The following is a 23,251-nucleotide window of genomic DNA, read 5'->3' on the forward strand; positions in this document are numbered from 1 at the left end:
GCACTCATTGAGAGTCTTGTTATTACCATATATAATATGCACTTGTCAAAAGAACTTTTTTAGAACATTTAAATTTTTTTATATCATTTTAGTTTCATTTGAATTATACTATGTTTTAGAAATAAATGTTTCTTAATTTTTCAGAATATTCCCCTTACTGATATCGTACTTCAAACGATAAAGAACTTTTTACTAACTTTTAGAACGTTTCTTGTTCAAATACCGTACGTTAAACAATAAATGATCATATAGTATTTTCGAATTATTCCCTTTACAAATATCGTACTTCAAACGATAAAGAGCATTTTACTAGCTTTTAGAATGTTTCTCGTTCAAATACCGTACTTTAAACAAAAAATGATTATATAGCATTTTCGAATTATCCCCTTTACAAATATCGTACTTCAAACGATAAATAATATTTTAACAATTTTCAAAATTTTTACTTTGCGCACATCGTATTTCAAACGATAAATTATTTTTTTTTTGGTAATTCTCTAAATATTCATTTCATAAATATCTTGCTTCAAACGATAAATGATTTTTAACTGAAATCTTCATCATTGCCCATCTCAAACTGCAAATGAACTCCACCAAAGCATCGACCACTTCTACAAATCGCCGTAACGAAATCGCGACCTCTCGATTGTTTCTCCTCCCAGTTCGCTCTTTTATTTTTTTTTTAAAAAATATAAATAAATAAAACTCCACGTGGTTGTTGAGCTTGTTTTCACAGCAGACGACGACAAGACGAAATCTCAAACGATCGGTAGGGGTCTCCCGCATCAACTGAGTTCTCCCTCCATCACTCCCCATCACCTTTCTCTTTCAACGCATAGAACACTCTCCGCGGATCATCACACGAATCGTCTGCGGAGAATATCTGCAGACGATAGTTTCCTTTTCTCTACAACGGGTTGTAATTAATTAATCAGTGATACCATTTACTTATTAGTGGATAACGTGCGGTGTGTATTTAAAAGTGATTTTGTTCTTTCAAGTGATATGTTCGAAGGGATTTGTAACTAAATTGAATAATCACGTGGTAAAATTTCAAATGTGATATTTATTGCATCACCGTTGTTTATATCATGCTTTGTGGAATATAGATTTTCAAATCATATTTAAAAATATTGGATGTACAGAAAATAGTAAAGGTAAGAAATTTATATATTTATTTTGTAAATAAATGTGCTTATTTTTGCAAATATTTTTGATAGTGCGGGCATTTCTTCCAAGGAAGGGTACATTTTTATCTTGAGTTACTCAATTTTCTATCTTCCGATTCATGCTGTAGATTTCAATTCTATATATATTTTTTAGCTAAGAACTCAGATCCAAGTTTTTTAATCACACATAAAAAATAATAATTAAGATTACGTAATTCAACTGCTTAGATGTCTCATCGAACTAGTTAACGTCATGCAACTTATTTCATCAATCGAACAGTTAAAATTCACGAACTGTTAAAATTCACGAACTGTTAAAATTCACGAACTTTTAAAATTCATGATTGTTTTTAACTGATCGAGTTTATAAAATTGGTAATTAGCTGATTGAGTTAATTAACGTCATGCATTACATGTTTATTTAGCTGATCGATCTCCTGAACTCCATGCAATGTATTTAACTGATTAAACAAATAAACTTCATGTATTATATTTAACAGATCGAACTAATAAACTGCAAGCAATGATATTTAGATTGTTAAAAAAACAATGCAGCTAAAATTCAGTAAGAAAATTAAAATGAGTAATTGTATTTAGTTTGCAATGTTGACTAACTCATTCATGAAATCGGCCATGTATATGTTAAAGTTTACTTAAAAATAACATTTCCTTCAAAATTATAATTTTTTTAAACGCAAAATTTATTCCTGGAACTATTTTGTATATATTTCCCTAAAAAAAACAGAATTCGGTATCCATGTTAGATAATCGTTTTCAGAGTAATTCAAATATTGCTTGATAAGTTTATATTGCGTTTATAAGTCAAGTTTCATGCTCTTCCTTGCAAAATATATTGTAGAGATGTGAAAAAAGTAAAAATAAATTCGTGCATACATTCTCAAAATTTTAAATTTTGAGTTTTTTTTTAGTATGTATTATTGTCTAATTATGGAAAAGACATTTTTTTACATATTTTCACACAGTGAAAAGCTGGGTTTTTCCCCCATCCTACTCCGTTTATAATTAAGTTAAGTAATTAAAGGATTAATTCTTATTAAAACCCAAAAAATTCACCCTTAAAAGTTTAGAAATGTAAGTATTTATTACAAAAAATCAGCAATTAATCCATTCATTTTTATAGATGATGTATTTACTGCACTTGAGAGAAGTGCTGAATTTCCAAATTCTATAATTTTTAATAACACGAATTAAAAACTAATAATTATTTAGCAAAAAATATTAAAATAGACTATGTTGAGAGAAGACTCCTGATAATACCTTTCCCCTTGATAATATCGCAGAAATTGAATTTCTGCTGAAGCATCCTCTTCTAATAACAACTTACTATTCTTAACTTCATAGATAAATCCTACTTTCCGTCTTTTAAGAAAACTTTTGTGACAAAAATGAGTCAAAAATTATTTTGAACTAACATTTACAGATTAATTATTTTCATCATTTGTGAGAGCCCCTCTAAGTAATAACTCTTCATGAGAACGTTTGAAAAATGTTTATATTCATAATTTTAGTACCTTAACCCTTTAACGTGTTTGCACCCGATGTCCCGTTTATATATATTTTTCTGACTCTCTAATTACAAGAAAAAATATATTTCGGCATTTTTTAATTATGAAAAACAGTCTAATTGTTACTAAAAAATCTGTTCGATTATTGGACTCATATTTATACTGTAATATAAAATCCGAAAAAAGTGATTTGAAAAAATGTTTTTTTTTACTCTTATTCAAAAATGCATCAATAATTGATTTTGTAAATTAACCAAATTTCAATTATTTATAGCTTTTTTTCTTAGATCTAAATAATTGCTGCTAAGTGCACATTTGAGAAACTATTTTTCAGATGTGAGCCGCGTTTGGAAGATTTTAAACAGAAAAAGACACCGGTGTTTCATTCTGTATAATAACCATACATTATTAAAATATTAAATGTAATATTTTTTACTTATTTTGACCTAAATTAATTCAAAGTAATGAAAAAAGTACGAAAAATATGTTTATAAAAATTCTACGTCAATAGGATAAGAAGACGCTAAATCACGAGAGAAACTCTCCATGGTAAATTCTCTTAAATCTACATTAGTAATTTAAACTTGTAGTTTAGAAAAAAGTAGGTTCAGATAAACCTAGAGTAATCCATAATGTTTCAAATATAGAAAAAATATTTTCACAATATCAAAATGTAAACAAATAATAGCATGATTACTCATGATTATGCCGTGAAGGCTGCTATAACCTACTTGCATTTTGATATTTTGAATATTTGAAACTTTATGGATTACTCTAGGTTTATCTGAACCGCTTTTTCTTATATTTTAAATTACTTATGAAAATGAAAGCGAATTTTTCATGGAAAGTTTCTTCCCTGGTATAGCGTCTTCTTAAAGTAAATATTAATTCAACGATTTAGTAACTAAAAATACATGCTAAAAGTCAATTTATTAACTTAATATTAATAACTAAGCAAACATTCATGCGTTTTACACCAGAAAAAAAACATTCAAATCACAGATACTACTCAAAGAGGGGTATACATTATTCAAGTAAAAACCCACAAGACAAGATACACTTGTCTTCTTTCCTTCAGTTATTTTGTTTAACTCCTTTATTTTTGCATCAAACAAATTTATAAAATCATTTTATGTGAATTTGAGTTTGTTATAATTTTTGTATTAGGCAGAGCATAACCACTTCCGACTTCTGTGCTGCTAAACTTTACATTCAACACACTGTCATAAAGTATTTAAAACTAACAATCGTTTTATTGTTGAGTAGAGCAACTGCGAATTGCATTTATTTCTCAGCAAAAATTTCATCATGGATAAAATGAATGTAATTATAATAATTTTAAGTCCACAAGTGTAGGTTTATAAAGTTGTTGTAACAGTTTTTTTTATAAAAATTAATGTAAAAAATTTTTTCTTTAAATAAAGATATTGTGAAGCTACTCCCTCCGTATACTACAATAGTTGCGAAGTTTCAGGAATTGTAGATTTTTCTCCTTCATCCGTTTATGCAAAACAATTATTATTTTTCCTTCTGGTTTTTAAAAGCAGTTAAGGCAATGTCAGTTTTTACACGAAATTAAAAGTCCGGAAATTTTTACATTTTTAGTCATTTGTTTATTTTTTATAATTATTTGATTAATTAATTTATTTATTCGAAGAACAAAAGTTGAATTTTTAAATAACTCTCAGGATTGTCCGTTAAAGCTTTAATGATATGAATGAACAATCATATTTGAATGGTTTTAGCAAAGCAGTGGTAAGCCAAACTTTTTTCCCAAACTGTTCCTCGATATTGTTTCCAGCTAGGTGTTTCACAAGTGTTCTGAATTTCCACAACTATTTCAGGTAGTTTAGAATACCTTGAACCATAATATTTTTAAATTTTTCTACAAGGCCAAAATTGATCTAAGCATTTAAAAATTCAACTTTTATCAACTACACAATTTAAAAACACTGTATATACAAGAAACAAACAATACAAAAGCAATAAATATGGATGCAGAGTTCTGTAGAGTTCTTTTAACAATTTAATTTTTTACCAAGAACACAATTTAATGACACCGAACTATACCACATGTCAAACATTTGAATACAGAGTTCTGTAGAGTATTCAAAATGGCTAAACCAACAAAGGTCTTACATTCAAATGCGACGTTAATAAATCAATCCTCAATTATTCAAATTAAGCTACAAAATAAACATACTTAAAATATAAGAATCTGTATTTTGCTGAATCTGAAACAATTCTATTGAAATCCTCATGTATAATACATATACTATTGATCGAAATAATGCAGAACTATTCCAAATCGTTTATTACACGTATACCTATTTTCTTCTTTCTGTGAAGTCGTCACGCTATGCTTAACTAGGCTTCATACACGAAACTACTATTTAATTGTGTTGAAAGTGCGAATAGGCTCCGCCTGTCGAAGGTCTTTATCATACGTTACATATACATGAACGCTGTTTCAAGTCATTAATATTTACAAATAATAAATCACAAAAAAAGGAAAGTTTTTACATCATTAGTTAAAGGATGATTTAAATGCATTTAGAAGTAAAATATAATTGAAATTGTGAGAATTATAAATGGAATTTGAATAATGTAGTAAAAATGTTTTGTGTATTAAGAATGATTTGTAAAATGCTTTTTTTTTTTAAATTTGTCTCTTCGAGAGAAATACTGAAGTTCATTTTGTAAGGAATGTTTCAAAATAAATGTTGCCCTGTTTCGGAATTTCCAAGACGTACACTGGGGAAAAAGAATGGTCGAAACTACCAAGATATGGTAAAATTAACCAGGTTTCTGGCTCCGTAAGAACGTCCATCAGGCAGGGTAATTTTTACTGAAACGCTTTGGTAATGTTTTGGTAAAATTAACCATAAAGTATAGTTTTATAATAAGATTATATGAATGGTTTGATAATGATTTTATAAAAAATTGATAAATATATTAATATTTAGAAATTTTAATGTGATTTGCCCATTAAACTTTTTTTTGTGTATCACCTCATACTAAATTTTAACGAATACCACCAAATCTAATTTACTTAAAATAATAAAGAAAAATTAAATTTAAAAATTTAATTATAGTTAGAGAATTTTTGGAAATTACACAGACAACCTTTTCAAATTATTTGTCTTACAAACGCATCTCTCTAAAAATTTAGGTAAAACTGCATGGTAATGACTTTTTGTATAACATGCAATACTGTTTTATATAAACAATATTGCATGGTAATGACTTTTCTGCTAACAAAATCTATTATTCGGGTTAATGAAATCAAAAGATACAGCATTTGAACCATTTATTTAGTAATTTTTCCGTTCGTATCGCAATGGTTCACCAGAATTTCTGGGTTTAAAAATTATTTTTCTTATTACCTTTCATTTAGTAAAAATACAAAACTGAGATGTAAATTTAGCCAAATAAATTGTTTTCATGCCATTCTTTAATGTTTCATGATAAAATTTCCAAATTGTATCACATATTATAAAGCCATATTTTATGGTTAATTTTACAAAAATCATTACCAAAATGTTCCGGTAAAAATTGCCGAGCTTCTTGGTATTCCCATAAAACTAAAAACATTGCAAATTTGGAGATATTCTGGTAGTTTTGACTATAGTTTTTTTTCTCGGTGACTATATTTCTTTCCTAGTCTAGCATAAAATATAATTATTTGATACTTCAAAGAGGGCAAGGCTGATTTGAGTTTTAAAATGGATTTAATTTAAGTATTAAATAGATTTCATTTGAGTATTAAATAATTTTTTTACTTAATATATATTTTCTACTATATTATTTTTTCCTTTAATGTCTTAAAAACAAAAGCTATTAATAGTCACACGCAACGTTATAAGTATAATATACTGTTATCAATTCTATTTTAATATTTGAATTACAAGACTGTCATTGTTTTTCCTGAATTTCTTAATGCATGTTCTGGTATTTTAACTTTGCGACCCGATAACTTGGAGTTATAGTTCTCCATTCCATGGAGTATAGTTCTCTTTTTATAAAATGCCTAAATTCCCTTTTTATACATTCCCTTAAGTTACCTATTTATGTTGATTAGTTTTAAAAAAAAGGAAAATTCTTTCGTGTGCAAATTAGCTTTAATTCAGCCTAAAAATTAATTAGAATTTCAATACATCCAAATGATGGGTTATCTTTTTATTTAAAAATCTAAAGCATCTTAGACTTAATTCGAATAATATGTGTTTAGTAATAGTTTATATTCATATTTTTCCTTAAAATGGAAATTTAAAACAAGCAAAGTTTTATATCCCTTTATATACAACTACCTTTATTAACTAAAGCTAGTCCTTTGATTTAATTAACTTCAAAGCGAGTCAGTTTTATGATAAGAAGTGTAACAATAATAAAACATTGCGTATACGAACTTTTAAATTTTCTTTCAAAAATCTTCCATTATGTAATTAAAAATTTCATTCGAGGTGAAAACAAAAACAAATTACTTCATCCTTTTCAGGTTTTCGTTAGGCCAAGACAAGCCGTTAAAGGGAATAACAAGTACAGGTGGGAAAATAACTACAACGCCGTTTTCTTTATTCAAAACATCTTTTGTACAAGCCTTTAGAGTAATTATTCTGAAGTACATCTTTCCCTACTTGTTTATTTATTCATGAACTTCAAAACCGGCGTCTCTTTTCTCTCTATTCTTATTTATCCTGACAGTTACGGTTGTGACGAAACGGTTTTGCAAAAATGTTGCATCGGTGAGAGAAGAAGGTTCCTCCCAATGGATCTGAGAATAAATTTTACGCTAGAAAATTAATTAAATTTTTTATTTTAAATATTTTTAACTTTTACTCATAATTCTATGTTTATGCTGGGATTTCATAGTGTAGTATTGTTGAAAGGAAAGAAAAAAATATTGTATAAGATGAAGTATAAGAATAAAAGTATCTAAAATTTAATTAAGATCAAAATAAAAAAAGATTTTGTGAATTTAGTTTGGAAAACTTTTCATTCTCTGAAAAAGAAATATAAAATAATTCTAAATATTTTGTTTGCCTAAATAATTTTTGTTAATTATATTAGGTAACAAATTTAGCTAAAAAAATTGTTTAGTTAAACAAATATTATGTAATCTCTTATGTAATGTATCTCTTATGTAATCTACAGAGATTCTACTATGACAGGAATTGTAGATTTTCCGAAGAAATATTTTTAGATATCTAAGGATTGCTAATGTAAAATAAAACATTGGTGTACAGAACGTTCAGCAATCAACGCCATATATATATATATATATATATATATAATACACTCTATAACAAAAAAATCGACGCACCAAGAAGCAATCATCCGATTGCTTTGAAATTTCGTATGCATGAATGTTTTGAACAGATATGGCTGGAATGATGCCGACTGGGGACGTATAGTCTTTAGCGACGAATCCCTCTTCTAACTGTGTCCTGACGATCATAGATGACGTGTTTGGAGGCGCACAGGGCAGAGGGAGGATCCTGCCTTCACTATTGCACGCCACACCGACCCTCAACAGGGCATTATGGTCTGGGGTGCTATTTCCTTTGACAGTCGGGCCCCTTTGGTCGTCATTAGAGGTACACTTACTGCACAGCGGTACGTCGACGACATCCCAAGACCTGTTTTGCTACCGTTCCTTTTGCAGCACCCTGGACTGGTTTTTCAGCAGGACAATGCCAGACCACATCCGGCACGTGTTGCTATGAACTATCTGCAAGATTGTCAAACTCTTCCTTGACCTGCCAGATCACCAGATCTCTCTCCCATCGAGCGTGTCTGGGATATGATGGGAAGGCGATTGCATCTGGCACAGAATGTTGATGACCTCGTTCGACAATTGGATCGAATTTGGCAGGAAATACCGCAAGAGACCATCGGGGAGCTTTATCGGTCTATGCCACGCCGTGTGGCAGATTGTATCCAGGATAGAGGCGGGTCAACACCTTATTGAACTTGTTACTGTAACTCTGCAATAAATTATTCAATTGTTCTGAAATTTTATTCATTTACTATTCCGTACATTGTCTTCCTATCCACCAATTTTTGTTTCAATCGGACAACTCCTTCTTGGTGCGTCGATTTTTTTGTTATAGAGTGTATATCACTACCCTACAATAATAGAATAGACACTTTCAGTTTCTTACATTTTTTTAAAATTCTTCAACTGCATAAAGCAAAACTCAGCAAAATGGCTTAAATAATTTTCTAATGAAAATTGGTTTTAAAGTTTACTTGAATGAAATTTCTTTCTTTGTTTGAAAATTGTTTTCAATATAAAATTTCTATTCTTATATGTATGATGAAATATACGTTATGTCGCAAAATTTCAAGAAAAATATTTTTTATAAAAATACAGTTTTTTTAATTAAAAATTTGTGAACTTTTTTCTGTTTCATAAAGTGAAGCGTAATGTAAGGATTGTATATGAAGTAAATAGCCTCCATGGCTTCCCTAGTACATCTACATTCTTTTGTCAAAATTTTAAATGATCATTTTACATATAAGTGGTAAGATTTTCGCAAATACAGCGTAGGAGAAAAGATGTAAAATCCTATTATCTTGGCGACTAATTCTAATCATCAAAACGGGAAATTACTCAACTTGTTTGTGACTCAACAACGCAAATAATATTTCTCAACAACAAAATGTGTTATTTTTATTTATTTATTTATTTTCATTTGAGTAGCGCTCCATATTTAACACTCCCGAACTATGCCACTGTCTTCCTCATATCGTTGGCCAGGAATAACGCAAAATACAAATCTTATATGCACTTTGGAGCAATCTTAATTTTTTGACAAACACACTCTCAGAAACTAAATTCTCACTTTTGATGATTCAGCAATCCTTGATCCTTTCGTTAGTTTTAAGAACCGTTTCGTCTTGATTTGTGATGAAACGCGAACTCTCAAATGCACGGCGAAAATTGATCCACCTGTCGGCGCTTTATGGGAGATTGTTAACTAGAATGAAAACTCAGCGATCGAAGCTAGAAGGACGAAATTACCCATCGGATTGTAAGATGGTCAAGGAGTTGGCCTCATAGCAGGAAGATCCCGAGTTCAAATCCCGCTTCGGACATAGGTGTAATTAATCACTCTATTCTAACTGTTTCTGTGTTGATGAGACGACATTGTAAGGTGCCCTTGGAAAAATGGTCAACAGTACAGCCCGCTTGATACCAGGAAGCACTATAGTTTGTCTAAAGTAAGAACGCCCTAGTCATTCGTCTGGATTCGTGTCGGTGGCTATGGTAACGAGGTATAACTATTTCAAGTAGGGGTGTGGGATCATTGCTTATTGCAGATTTTGGCTCGGGTCGGCGAGAGACAGGGAATCTTTTTCTTCGGTGTATTGAGTTAGCCCAAGAGTGAAGAGAAGCTACCCTCCCTGAAATGCGCTATTCTTGCTTCCATAGCAGCAGACGGCCTTAGAATTTGTGGTGGGGGTAGCTCTTACCATAGACAAACTTTACGAGTCTCGCATGATGTTTTACTTTCTTCTTTCGCGAAAAAATAGAATGACGAAACATTTCTTTATATTTGACGAAATTCGTTTTCTCGAAGTGACAAAATGCTCGATCGAAACATTTACCAAGAAATGGTTTCGTCAAAAATGAAGAAAGTTTCTTAAAATTTGAGTGTCTATTTTTTTTTTTTTTTTTTTTTTTTTTTTGCAGTGCTCCTGAATCTTTTGTGTATTTGTACTAACAAGGGAAAAAATTTAATACTGTTTTAAACGCATCCTTGCAATTTTATAATTGCGCTGGAATATCAATGAAGATTATTAATAAATTCAACTACATCAAATGATTCCTATTTCATCAATTTACCTCAACTTGTCAGCCATCAGCAAAGTATCTCCTTTTGCATAAAAAATAGCGTTAATCCCAATCAAATGTAGCCTATATACAAATGAAAGCATTTATTCGACAAAGAAAAGTTCAATGAATTTCAAATAAAAGTTCGCACACGAATAAAAGATACATGAAACATCATTGTTTAAAATGAATGCAAGTAAAAAAAAAAAAGTCCAGACGCTCTTGTCTAACAGGAAATAATTTTTGTATTTACACAAAATACAAGGACATTCCGCGTTTAAATTATTCTAAATCGTTTGAAAAATCATTGCCCTAGCATTAAATAAATGTTTGCTTTGAAACATTTATTCTATGAAATATTTAATGCTTTTGAATGCCTGTATGAAATCAAATTTATTTTTACTTGTATGTATTTTTGCAACTTTTTTTTTATTTAGTAACTAAATTCGCTGCCACTGAAGCATTCATAAAAACTGTCATTATTATCAATATTACTACTTTGTTCTATTTGATAATATTGTGTAATATTTGAATTATTTACGTAAATTTTATATTAATTTATTCTCTGTATTTATTTATTTTTTTATTTTATATTCTGTTTATTCCTTTTCAAGCTCTTTTGCGACAACCATTTTTAAACACTTAACAAAAGAAATGCTGAATTAATATAATGAAAATATATTAATTGTTTAAAGCATTTCATAATTGTTAAACATTTTAAATCGTATAAAGTTTAAGAAAATGCGATGTAAGCGAAATGCGAAAGTTCCGAAAAATTTTAAATTTTTAATATTAGTCAAAGCTATTTTTTTCTCTAATATATATGTTACGGCGAATGACCGAAGTCGGTGGTTGTTGACTTTCACCGGTGAATGTCGGCAAACACCAAATACGTCGGTGAAAGATCGAATATTTCATTACATTCTTGTACATTCGGACCCTCACCGGTGTATGTCAACAATCACATAGTCGCTTTGGTGAATGCCCGAAATGTTTGTTATATCCAATTTTATATTAATTTATTCGTTGATATTATTATATTTATTTGATATATTTATATTTATTCTATATTTAAATACTTACTGACGATAGATCAGAAGAAGCATCAGTGTTTGGAGTATCGGGCAAATATATACCGGGCAGTGGCACTTAACCTTAAAAAAACATCAGTGTAGGGTATACCGAGCAAATTTATACCGGGCAAATGTAAATGTATGGCCCGATACTCCAAACACTGATGTTTCTTCTGATCTATCGTCAGTAAGTATTAAAATATCAAATAAATGTAATTATATCCACGAATAAATTCATATCAAATCGAATGTAATAAATATTTCGGACATTCACCAAAGCGACTATGTGATTGTTGACATTCTCCGGTGAAAGTCAGAAATAAGGGTATTTAGCAAATATTTCAGACAAACACCAAGCGACTGCGTGAATGTTGACATTCTCCAGATTTCGGTGTTTCACTGTAACATATACAATACTATATTTATGTAATAATATACTATATTACAGTGTTCTCCCTAAGCGTTTTAGAAGGACAGCCCACCCCGGTTACCCTTGATTCCTCTAAATGCACCCTCCTTGCCCTTTTTATAAAAATAAGCCGCCATTCCTTAAAAACACTGCCTTTTTATTTTATTTTTTCAGGAAAATTATGTCTTTTTAGTCCATTTCTGATTTATTCAGTGACTGAGAATTATTTAACTTTAATTTTTTACTTTATTCCTTCATTTTAGTAAAATTTTCCTTACGTTGTCTAGTTATATAGTTAAACTTCATTTGATATTCGGCCCCAGAGATATTCACATCTTTTATTTAAGGTGGGATATTAAGGAATTTTTCAGCTGTTATAAATTTTAAGATTATTTTTTAAATAAATACCTCTTCCTTAAAAATGCACCTTTAAATGTTTATTTTCTCATAATTTTCAGCTTAAATTATATAGAATAAGCTTTAAAGCTGTTCATTAATTAATCATTTTTCGCTTACTCTTTTTGAAGAAAGTTTAAACAAAGACGTTGTATTTTAGCTTGTCTCTACTTATTTCTTAAAAGTTCCAATTTTTCTGTTATTTTGATAATGAATGAGAATTACTTTGTGAAATATACACATAATACAGTATAAGAGAGTAATCTGAAAATCAGGTATTATATTCAGTTATTACATAATATTACATATTTTGATAAATTTTAACTGTGGTAAGTGAATGAATGCCCTTTCAAAACTCAGAGTCTTTTTCTGTGGAAAAGCACCCTGTCTATTTTTATTCCCAGAGAGAGCTCTGAATATATATATTTTTTTAATTTTGCTTTTATTTGATGAAACCAAATTCATAATTAATTTAAAATATTATCATGAAATTCAGGATTTACTTAATTAAAAATTTACTTTCCAAAATGTAAACAATTTTTTTGAAAATAATCTTAAATTGCCTAATGTGAGTAATATAAAATTGCTATTAAACAAATATTTGTTTAAAACCCTTTATCCTTTAAAGTATGTCCTAATTTTCATTAATATTTTATATGCTCTTTTATTAAATTTCGAGAATTCAGTTTAAAAATTACTAAGAATTACTCTTGTCTGTTTTAAGTTTATTTTCGGTTAATATGTTATTATATTATTTTTACAAATACATGCTTTAACATAATTTGCAAGTTTAGATTTCATTTTTTAATATGTTAAAAAATCAGTAAAATTTGTGATTAAGTAAAATCTATTTATCCACAGAAAAATGTATCTATAAATAAACCATAAATCTCTCAAAATTTAAAATTAAACATCAAAGGAAGGGATATTTTAAAATTTGTATTTAATAAAATATTTACTGAGAACAAACAATAAACAAGAGCTAATTATAGAAACTAAATTCGCTATTATTGACGTTGCGAAAAACTACTTTCGCATCTGTCGCTAAAATGGAAAAGCCTGCATTATCAAATGAAAGATGTTTTTGATAAACTTTGAAGTAAATACAACTTAAAAATTATTTGTGCCAAAAAATAATTTCTTTAACTTTAGGCATTATTTTAAACCACCCCTAAGAAAAAAATCTGTCTGCATTCGAGGATTAATCTTTGATGAGAATTCGGAAATCTTACAAACAAAAATTTTGTTGTTTAGCAAATTTTCGTTTCATAGTTTTTTGTTTGTTGGTTTATTTGATGTTTAAATAAAGATCAGAGTGAATAAAGTAACGATGTTATATGATTTAGATAAATTAGTGCGTACCACTACATGCAAATATTTTAAAACTTCAAATGAAACGCCATTTTGTTCCAGCTCTCTCGCGGTGGGACTTTGAAAATGTTGTTAAATTTACGAAAAATAAAATAGCTTTGAGTTTTTTTTTTTTTTAGTTTTTTTTTCCTACCATTTTATTAATTATTTTGAAAAAGAAAAACGTATTTGGAAGAGCTGATACCATATAATTGCTCAACATTTTTAATCTCTTGTCATGAACAGACAGAAAAATCAAAAAAGAGCGTTTCCAAATCCCACTGAACAACGAAGAAATTTTTTTTTATTGAACTTACTAAAGTTATAAGTTTGTATAATTTACTTTTTTACCCATGAATAAAATTCTTAAAGTGTTATATTTCAGATGCTAAATATTATCGTAACTACTTTAAAGTGCGTAATGATTAGAAATTATTATTTGAATATGAATTACGAAATTATTAGAAATTATTATTTAAATAAATATTTACTTTTTTAATAATTTTTATTTTTTAATGATTATTTATTTTTTATAAATATTTCATATTGAGCCGCGATGGCTCAGGGGGTAGAGCGTTCGCCTTCCATTGAGGTGAGCCGGGGTTCAATCCCGGCGAAAGCAGGTAGATATGAATTCCGCATCCGGCTTGCATCGACCACAATGCTGACGAGAAATATCCTCAGTGGTAGACGGATAATGGGTTAGAGTCCCCTTGACGGCAGGCTAACCTTGGGAGGTTCTCGTAATCTCCTTTCCATGTGATGCAAATGCGGGTTAATTCCATCAAAAAGTCCTCCACGAAGGAAAATTTCACCGAATACTTGATCCAGGAGTTCCCTTGTCTTCTGGAATGGGTTCAAAATTACAAGGCTACGGAGTTGAACATTAGTAGTCGTAAACCCATAAAACTGGGTCGGTTGTTCAACGACGGTTATAGAAAATAAAAATAAAAATTCATATTATTTGTGCTGTAAAATTTTCTTTTCTGTTCACGATTTATTTTTCACATAAATTATCAATTTACTAAATTTTTTAAACTATGGTTCCTACTTGATACTGAACTTCCTTCAATTTCAAATCAAAATTCTTAAATCTGAAATGCATCATTTTATTTATTTAAGAACGATTTTGCTGTAGCAGAATTATTCAACATTAAGTCACCTGAAAGAATGAAGGACAATAAGAGCTCTTATCGTTTAAAAACTAAATGTTTAAAATACACCAAATCACCCACAAATGTTAACAAAAATCTCGAAAATTCATTAAGCTTTTGAACAAGTTTAAAGAAAATATGTTTCTGAATGAAGAATTCAAAACAAGAATTTCTTTATATAATAAAAATACTATTATAAAAATAATTTTAATGTAATAATAATGTATTAGGACTTCAAGACGTTTACCATGTTGACTGTATGTATTCAAATTCAGATTTTGAAAAAGAGTAGCTATTTACATTTTAATGCAATATCACCATAATTAAGCCTTTAAATATATCCCAATACCAGAGAAATGCATGAGTCTGAACTAGTTAAAGCAAAACTAACTCTAATTTTTTTTTTCAGATTTCTTTAATTAATTGCTAATACGAACACTTTTGTGAAACCAAAATAATTTTTAACTTCTTTACGTAATATCACCACAATTATTGATCACCATAATAAATAATCAATATCACCATAAAATCTATCCCGATATCGGTAAAACGCATGCGTTAAAATCATATGGACGCAAAAGTAACTCTTGAATTTTTTTGGTAATTTTTTTAATTAATTTCTAAGGCAAACACTTTGTTTTTTATGTAAAGCCAAAACAAGTCTGAATATTTATGTCACAAGGAATTTCAATCTTTGAAAATATGTCACATGCTTTAGGAAGTTCGAAACGAGTAATAACCCAAAAGCTTTAATCTTTGAATTTTAATCAAGTCTAGTTTTTAAAGTAAGCGAAGTCATGCTACAAAATAACGTAAAAATTGCAATTTTTTAATGAATTTTCCAGATATTCATAAGTGTAATTTTTTTTTTTAAATTTTAGCTTCGGTTGTTTTTACATTAAATCACTGATTTTTCTCTTTTAAAATAATTTTAGTTGCTTCATTTTCTGATAATAACCACATCTTACAAGATATCTTCCAATTTACAGACATTTCCAAAATACCAATTCTTCGAAACTATTAATCTTGTTCGTTTTCCAACTTTATCATTTACTTCTAAAATGAAATTGAGAAATTATCAAATCTTCGGAAGTAGGTACGTTTTCTTAGTTTCGGAGCAAAGAGTTTTTAACCCTCAAGAATTCCATCCCATCCCGAAAGAAATTGTCCAAAGGCCCTTGGGCTATAAACGAACCAAGATGGCTTCCTACGAACATAGCCTCTAAGAAGAGGGAATGAAGTGTACTCCCTTGGGTTTTAAGGGCCCCGCCTTTGCCCTTTTAATGGTCGCCATGGGACAGGGCACTGGTCCTTTTCCACAACGGTATGGAATGACCATGTTACTGGATCGTTAATCCCGAGGACTTTATTTCATCAAGAGGTCTTGAAATCGAGTTCCAACAACAGTTGGTTTTTATCTTTTGTTCTTTGTTTTTAAAAGGTTGAGCCGGCAAACTAGGATATGGTTCTCAACCTCATTCCCTACGGAACTAACGGATTATTGAATTGGTCCTTCAGCTGTGCAGAGTTATGTGGTGGTTGTATAAATTTTAAAATGTTCCGAGGGGTGGGTGGAAGGAGATGAGTGCCTTCATTTAGAATTTATCTATAAATAATTAAAGTTGTGATTTGTCTTTTAAGCAATTTTTAAGTTTTGTAAGAGTATCTATTTTCTGTTTTATTTTAGAATTGTTCGTGTGTTTTATTTGAAATCTAGAATGTTTAAACTATTTACTGTTTTAAATATTTAATCTTTATTATTTAGATAACTTTTAAATCCAACATGGCAGCTAATGTTTTATACGGTTAAGCTGAGTTTTAAAAAAGTTTAAGGAAATATAAAAACTTTCCAAAGATGAACAATTGTGATATTTGTTTTTTATACACTTGCAAGAAGGTACTGTCAGTGTTACTTTTAAAATTTCTGATTATTCAATTGTCTTAATTCAATTATCTAATTTTTCAATTATTTTAATTATCATGGTTGTTTTCTTGAAATTTTTATATAATTTGTGCAATAATTATAAAATAAAGAGTAATACATGATTCTCTTTGCTAATTAATTTATTTTATAGTAAAGAATAACTCAAAAATTTTCCCATTTACATTTAATACTTAACATAAAACATTAATATTAGTTATTTAATATCTAATTATTTTTATCTAATTAAATCATAAAGAAATTGCTCTTTAATTGGATTTTTGCTGCTCAAAAATTAGTCCGCTGAAATACTGTAAGAATTATAATAGGGTTTTTTTTCTTACTTTATGTTTACGACGATGAAATATGTATTTTTTTGTACTTTATAATGCTTTTTTTCTAATTTTTTTATTACATCACATGATTTTTATATAGTTAACCTTAAATTGAATTTTGTTTTCATTGCTTGTTTAAAAAAATTCCGTAATTTTTATATAGTAATAAAGTAGTTTTGAAATACCGTGAAAATCTATAGTTAAATGACGAAAAGATTTTTTTACTTTATACTTAGAAGATGAATTATTTTTTTTTCATTTTGCTTTATTTTTCAAATGCTTTAATGCTTCATAATTTTATAAAATTAACCTATAATGAAATAGTGTTTTAATTTGATTTCTAACTGCAATAAAAAGTTAGTCTATTAAAATACCGGAAAAATTAGGAAATGCTTTTTTCAATAAAGGTCAATTTTGTATTTTCTCAAATTTTAACTGTCAATCCATAATTAATTCTGCCTACTTAAGATAAATATAGGAAGGAAACTTATTTAAACAAAAAATCCTAACTTTTGGCATTTATATAAAATACTTCATACTCCTGTAACTATCTATATTAAAAAGAATATTTTTAAAATGGAAAAATAAAACAAATGCGAAAAAAAAAAATATCGATAATCAATGAAGAACGTAAAAAAATGTGTGGGAAGAAAAACGTTCGAAAATGAAAGGTGGAAGTAGAGAAATTGAACAAACTACCGAGTTAGGGTAGAAAAAGTTCGAAAAGGTGGGAAATGTTTGTAGAGAGTGGTAGACAACGAGCTTTCACTCTAGGGGTAGCGGTACTCTTTTTTTTGTCAAACCTTTCAGGGGTGCCTTTTTTTCTTGCACCTTCTGTTTCTTTAACCTCTACTGGGAAAAAGAGAATTTTTTCCTTCACATCAACCTGTCTTCTAAACCCTCATCAAAAGAAGTTCACTGTACGGGATTCACTTCTTTTTTTACTTCCGGTTTTGCTATCAGGAAGAGTTGATCTTCCTATAAGCTTAATTAATCTTGTAATGGAAGTTTTTTCTTTAGAAGACTGTTTATAAAAAATATTCGAAGGTGGGTATTCACTGTGAACAAGTTTCTATTATTCTTGAATCGTTACAAAAAAAATCCTCATTATATAAAAATGATTTTATTATCTTTCTTAAATATATAATACATGTATCCCTGTTCTGTATGGATAACTCATTACTATGGAAGAAAAAAACATCTAAAAATAACTTGACTTTTTTTTTATTTGGATCTTACCTAGTGTGTGACGTTTAAAAAGGCCTATTTTTGGTAAATTTTTGAGAATTCATGGTAATTTGATAGAAATTTTAGCAGTTAGCCTTATTTTGTTTTATAACCACAGTTAAGAAGCATACTACTTATTTCACCCAGCCACCGCGGCTCAGTGGTAGTTTGCTTTAGAAGTAATTTGATTCTTTTCCCAAAATTATACCTACATATTTCTTTAAAATATGATAGACCTTTAGAAATAATTGATAATTTCTAACATTCATACTTTAAATTTGTCTTAAAAATAGGATAGATGTTCGGGGAAATTTTTTTAATTTTTTCCCATTTTTGTTTTGATAATGTTTTGTTAAGAAATATAAGAATGAATGTTCTATAGGGAGCTTTAGTGAATTGGAGCAAATTAGCTTTAACGTTAATGTATGTCTCTTTTGTGGGCGAGGAAATAAAGTATCTGCTTATTTTTTTCTTTGCAGCAAACTTCAAATTTTCGATGATCTATAAACTTTAAATGCACTTTTTTTGCTGTTTCTATTTTTGCGAAATACCCTTAGATCATTCTTCCATTCAAAGACTATTTGCATTCATTAAGATTGCTGGAATTCAATGACTCAGAAAAATTAATCCATGTTGCATAGGCTAAAATATGTTGTGTAGACTTTTTATCATTATTTGGACTCATATTTCAATAAACCGTTAATGCGAAATACCCTTAGATCTTTCTTCCATTCAAAGACTATTACTCGGTACCTGGATTCATTGAGATTGCTGAAATTTAATAACTTGGAAAAATTAATCAGCATTGTATAGACTAAAATATGTTGCATACACTCTTTATCGTTGTTTAGATTCATATTTCGATATATTCTTGATGGTGTGGTGGTACCCGGTAACTTCTTTTGGTACTTTTAGGTTAGGCGAGAGCAAAGAGAAAAGTCAGCAAACAATTTAGAACTGCTGCGAAATGAAATTTTGAAGAAAAAAAATTCATCAACTATCTTTCACTATACACCTTGACCAAAAAGTTTTTATACAACTTTTGAAGCAAGTTAGAAAATAATATAAGTGTTACTGTAGCCCCAACTCTTGCCAGACAATTTAGTGTAATGTATGTAAAAGCTAGTGGAAGCTTATATTTTGTACTACTAATAATTTTTCTCTACCTAAGTAGAATGATGAAATTTAGAGAAATTGTGATGAATAAATTAATCTAAGGAGAGCAGCCGGAGAGTATTTTTTGAGACTTGAAAGCCCTGGGGTGAAAAAGAGTTTTCATTTACAGAACTATCAGAAGGTATAATGAGATGTCCTCAGTTAATGACAGTAGAAAATCTGATAGATCGCGATCTGTTTGGACAAAAGAGACTGTGAAAAGGCTTAGGGAAAGGATACGATGAAATAGACAAAAATCTGCAAAAAATCTAGCCCGAAAGCTCAAAATATCGAGGGGATCAATTGTAAAGATTCTGAGAAAGGACTTCAGGTATAAAGCTTATAGAAAGAGCAAAATTCACGGAATTTCAGAGAGAGTAAGAGGAAAAGGAATCAGCATGAAAGGAATCAGAGGAAGAAATTCTTGCATGGTACGCTGGAGGTGAGTTTGTCTTTTCAGAAGAAAAATTATTTGGTTTGCAGTAATGTCTCAACCAACAAAATGATAAAACATGGTCAATTTCTATTGACAACATCCTTGAGAGCCAGCAATATTTTCTGTGGTATCAAAATGCTTCGTCTGTGAAAGTCTGGGGGGACTATTTCAAACTATTGTTACTTTTCAATGAAAAAGGAGTAAAAATCAGTGCCCAATATTTTAAAACTGAGGTTTTTAGAAAAGTCAAAAATTTAATTCAAAAGTATGGCTTGAAATGCCGATGGACGTCATGCATGTTGCATGTGATGGATTTGAAAAACTTGTTAAGAAAGTAAAAGGAGGTGTTATTCCAAAGCCTTTATTGTAAAGATACATAATGATTGCTATTTTAAATCAATGTAAAAAGTTTTTACATGATTTATTTTGTATTATTGTAATAAAAATTTTAAAGTGTTTGAGAAATTATTGGTCACCATAGAACTTATTAGTCAGTCATTGAGAACTTGTTGGTAACGGATACTTTCTTTCGTTCACTTGTTGAAGTAGCAAGGAAATCCCCCCCCCCCCAGAAAAAAAATTGTTGGATTGTTTTGCGTCCGACTAATCGAAAAATACTTTTCTTTCTTTTTACATACTTACATATTATATCAAAAATATACAATTTGTTAATTTTTACTGAGAGTATATGCTTTATAATATAATTATATATTAATAATATAATTTAATTCAGTATTTACTGAATTAAATTTTAGTTTTACTTCAATTTCTCGCTTATAAGAAAACTGGTTTAAAAATTTGGGGACTTCTCCTGCTTATAATTCGGTATTTTTCAAAAAAATGATTGATTTATTACAAATAATTGTATTTGGGAATAATAAATTTAACAGGTATTGCTCCCAGAAACAATTAATCAAAGATTGATCAACACAAAGAAAATCCTTTTTTTTTTCTTGCTAATAATTCGGTAATTTTTTGATACCATTTTAACTTTGTTACAAACAATTTTATTTGATGTTATGTAGACTAAAATAGGTATTTTTATCCGAAAAATTTTTTTGTCTTTTTTCATAGTTTTTTTTCATGAAAGAATGATCTTCAGTAAAAACAAATTCTTCTAATGTTCTTCCAGAAAATATTTAAAAATAAAAATTAAGTTGCGCATTCTCTACAGATTTAGAATTTTGAATAGATGCGATATTTTATTACTCTGTTAATAACTAAGTTCTCCCTGTTTTTTTAAAAAAAACTTTTTAAACATTTTAAGTTCTTAAGAATCCCATTTTCTCTACACCTTTTTTTGTCACTTGTTATGAATTTTTTAACAAAAGTTGGCTTAATCACTCTTTGTCGAAATCAACTAGGCTGTCTAAATAAAATGCTTATTTTTCCGAAATTTCTATTCTTACTCTTAATGTGCCAATCACAAGAAGATCTTTTGATTATGACCCTCTTGCAATACACGGCACAGATGGTACGAGCAGCTTAACCATTATCTTGCATTAGAACCTTTATCTTGCTGTCTTGAGCCTCTGTTACGGATTTACGGTTTTTTTACTCCGTAAGCTTTGCTGAAGAATTTTGGTAATGATTTTGGTAAAATGAAGATTAAAACTTGGTTTTATAATATGTGATGAAATTTAGTAAATGTCGTAAATTTTGGTAATTTTATCATGATAGCAGGGCATGAAAACCATTTATTTGGTTAAATTTACTTTACAGTTTTGTATTTTTTTTCTAAAGGAAACGAAATAAAAACTATAATTTTTTAAACCGGAATTTCACGTACTGTATGAAAAGAAAAATTACCTATGAATAGTTTAAATACCGTATGTACTGTCGTTGTTACCAGAATTGCTCATTTCTTTTACCAAAAATTTCATAACCATACTGTGCGGTAATTTTACCAGAATTTTTTCTCTATGTAGTTAGTATCATTTTCAATATTGGTTTTTTATTAATGACTTAATCTTCCATTAAATTAATCTTTTATTAATATATTATATTAATATACAGTTACATCAAAATATAATCATGCAATTTTAAAAAATCGTCAAAAAAAGATATTTTTAAGGCATTGTAAAAAGTACTAAATAATAAATAAACGCAAATTTAATCTTTTTCTTTTATGATAGAAAAAAAACCCAATTGAAGTAGATAGTATTGAGGAACGGATCAATATTTTAATATTTTTTACGTGTGCTTTTCATTTCTTATAGTGCAGTAAAAATAATTCAATTCTGTTCACTCTATTATAATGTAAAAATATTCATTTCTGCAAACACATATGTATTTTTCTTCCGTTCTGAGCTAGAAAACAAACAAATAAATATTTCATTAAATTAATAATACTCCTAGTTTAAAATACAAATAAAAGCAATCTGATATCCACCTGAATTTCCAAATGCTTTCTGCAAAAATATAAAATAAATAAATAAGCTATGAGAAATGTGTTTAAAATTAAATAATTGGGTCACTTTTTGTCAGAGCTGTCCTACACACACTCAAGATATAAATAAACAAAATTTTCATTCCAAAATAAACAGATTCAGTTGCACCAGTTCATCGTATAACGGGCATACCCCGTCATTTTTTTCTTTCTTTACAACACGTGAGGTATATCAGAGGGAGGGGTCGGCGTGTAGCACTTGTGACCTTACCTTCTTTTTGATTCCTCTGGGGGCAGTCATTGACCCGGGGCATACCCACGGCAGCCCTCAAGAAGAAGGTGACGCAATCATCTTCGTTCGCCTGAGTGCTACGTTTACAAACATTAACTCTTTTCTTACGCTGTGTCAAATTACAAGAAAAAAAATAAGATAATTTTTTTTTTCAGTTTTGGTTTTGGAAAGTGGACTTGATTCGTTACCTCTAACCCAGATTTACCCTCCTGAGTTTTTTTTCTACCCTAATAAAGGGTTTTTACGAACGGCTGTGGTTCATTAAAATGACATTTTCGCTCTGGTCGAAAGTAAGCTAAATGTGGAAATGAAGAAAGTCAGTTTATATATATTTTTTTTTCGTTGCTGTTGTTTCTGGTTTGTTTTTTTCGAGGGAAAAAAATTGATGAAAATGGTTAGTGGTGAAGGACTTGCTTTACGGTGATAGTGTTGCTAGGAGGCCTCTTTCAAGCCTGCTATTTTGTAAAGCGAAAGCATGAGATTTTATATAAATCTATAAAACTCGCGATTCAATTTTAAAATACTAATTCTAATCCTGTCTTATTGTTCATAATAATTATAAACCCTTCTCTTGCAGTT

General features: G+C 29.1%; 1 long non-coding RNA gene across 1 annotated transcript in view; it reads left to right on the top strand.

Annotated features, from left to right (window-relative positions):
• The first annotated feature begins 764 nt into the window (after positions 1 to 764).
• LOC107436716 (uncharacterized) overlaps positions 765 to 23,251 on the top strand; it is a 441,993-nt gene continuing 419,506 nt past the window's right edge. Inside the window, exon 1 of the long non-coding RNA XR_015434629.1 lies at positions 765 to 1,157. This is a non-coding gene — a long non-coding RNA (uncharacterized LOC107436716). The remainder of the gene's footprint in view (positions 1,158 to 23,251) is intronic.

This window comes from Parasteatoda tepidariorum, chromosome 6 (assembly GCF_982258835.1).
Source record: "Parasteatoda tepidariorum strain Cologne lab strain chromosome 6, Ptep-v5.0, whole genome shotgun sequence".
Classification (NCBI taxonomy): Eukaryota; Metazoa; Arthropoda; class Arachnida; order Araneae; family Theridiidae; genus Parasteatoda; species Parasteatoda tepidariorum.